We start from the raw sequence: 2,485 nt of genomic DNA, 5'->3' as shown, positions 1-2,485 counted from the left end.
CTTCGAGCGGCACTCCATGTAGCAGCAATAGCATTGTAACTACTTGATCTTTGGAGAGTCGTTCCAATACCTGGGTGCCTGCAGGAGTTCTCCAGTTGTCTTTCCTCGGCATTTAGCCAGAATCATCTTTTCTTTCAGATGTTTCCTCCGAGGGCTAGGACTGTTCTGAGAAAGTGGTGATGCGATGCAACTCTTATGCTGTTTGCTCTCCTTTCCCTACAACTAATCTGCGCTTGTTTATCACACAGTTCCACAACCCCTTGGTAGCAATTCCTCTGTGCTTACTGCAAACCTCCTCCAAGTCCCTAATCCAGAAAGGTCCCAGCCATCCTCCACATACTGGTGCTCTGGCTTTTGCTCAAGTTTGGCCCCATTGAGATGAGGTGTCTTCTCCCCAGTCTGTAGTACAACTGTTTTACCCTCATGCTGGGAATCTAGACAGTATGATGTTGTTATAGGAATCAATTTTTGCAATTTCTGTTTGGCATTTCCAAGTGAAAGGAAGGATTTTGAAAGCTGCCCTCACACTGATGTCCATTCTTTCTTTCCGTACCTCCCAATGCATATCCAGAGTTTCAGTCCTAATTTCGTCAGTCTTCTAAACAAAATCCAGTGTGCTAGTGAATGATGTCCTCTCTTAAAACTACAGGCTTCAAACCATGCCGAAACTGTTGGAAACAGATGTCGGTAACAGACCTACATGAGATGTATCCTTGGTACTTGGGCTCGAGGCTCAACTCAAAGTTGTGAAATAAGTGAACCCAAAAGTGGTAATGTACAGCTGTGCATCAAATGCAAGAAGTCATCTTGAGTTTCGTGTATGCTCCATGTTGAGGGTGCAGAGCCATTCTCTTTCCTGAGCTCGTTATCGTGAGAGGTAGACTTTGTGGGAACTTCCCGGGCCATCTGCAACACCGCAACATGTCTTAGCCTTCGATGAGACCATGTTGCAGATATTTGGCATTCTACGTGCTCCCGCTGGTGTACTATCAGGCCCCAAAGACTCACAGGAGTCGTTCGTCAGGTTACTGCTGACTAATCTGTCCTCTGCACCAACTGACCCAGTTGGGCCTTTCACAAGCTTTCTACCTGCTCCTGTTCAGGCTCATGTGCTCACCCTGGTGCCTTTCTCCTTTTGTTGATGCTGGTATGGCCGGTGCCAGTGGAGAATCCATTGCTAGTTCCGATGTTGGACCCCAACCGACTTTAGCAAAATATTGATTAATGATGTTCTATGATAACAAGAAAGAGCAAGTGGTCCCTATAAATCGTGATTCCACTCCTATTCCTCTTCGAGAACAGACATGCCCAATGTGGTTCCATTGTCTTTTTCCCTCAGATTTGTGGTCAAAACTTTCCACCACCCAGTACAGATGATGGGGGTAATTTACCTACTTAATATGACAATTATATTTTTTTCAAGAACTTACAAGAAGACATTGGGCTTGATACCTTCCCCGATACATGGTTCAACTCTCCATTTGACCCTCCAATGAAGGAGAGTGTCCCATTTGCAGTGGTAATAAAACTTAGAGCTACCCACCATTGCAGTTAAGACCCCAGCAGCATGTGTAAGACAAATGTCCTTCAAAAATCTTGCAGTCTCAGCTAGCCACTTCTAAGCCCTTCCTCTCTTTCAATGAGTCCCTCTATGACACTTTAATGGGCACTTGGTCAAAGCCCTGTTCTTACCCACTCCTCAATAGACAAGTGGCCAGATGTCAGACTGTCACCTGGTGACCCAGATTTCCTCACAAAACAGCATGCTCTTGAAAGCCTGGTGGTTCAGGCTTCAACAAGCAAAGTCATCCCTGACTTAGACTCTCTATCTGGGGGAATCTTAGGTAAAAAAAAAGATTGAGGCTTTCGGAAAACAAATGTTCTCTACGGCCACCCTGGCCTTGCGGTTAGTCAACATAGTTTGTTTGTTGGGCAGATATGCCCAAGCCCTTTGGCACATGGCCAGTGAGATCTTGCTGGCGAACCCTCAAAGCCTTAGGACACAACTGCTCAAACCATTCAGGATAATCTGGATGCGGCCAATTACGTGAATATGCTGGTCTTGATACAACTAATTGACTGGAAAGGGTGGTTGGCTGTAATGTGGTGCTCTGCCCCATGCATGGTTATGCTTCACAGAATTCTATGAAGATGTATAGGCCTCTCTCTGAAGTGTCTGTTTGGCAGATTTCAAGAGAACCATAGAGTACAATGCCCTATTTTTCCATTCTAAAGCAGAGTTGTTGTTTTTTGCCAAACAGTTACCTCAGCTGTTCCAGAAATTCAGAGGCTCTTCTCGGGAGCTGGTGTACAGGCACTGTCAGCCTCCCAAGCCTCTGCTGCAATCACATCAGCCCTTTCGAGGCAAGGGGCGAAGATCAGGTAGATAGATAATGTACAGGCCATCAAGGGCCCCAGTCTTCCAAATCACCATGCCGTCCTGCAAACGCCATCAAGTCACTTTAGCTTGCCATTAGGGGTGGAC

The sequence above is a fragment of the Lissotriton vulgaris genome, chromosome 10, assembly GCF_964263255.1.
Source record: "Lissotriton vulgaris chromosome 10, aLisVul1.2, whole genome shotgun sequence".
Lineage (NCBI taxonomy): Eukaryota > Metazoa > Chordata > Amphibia > Caudata > Salamandridae > Lissotriton > Lissotriton vulgaris.
The sequence above is the reverse complement of the archived record's forward strand: the minus strand, read 5'-3'. Positions refer to the sequence as shown.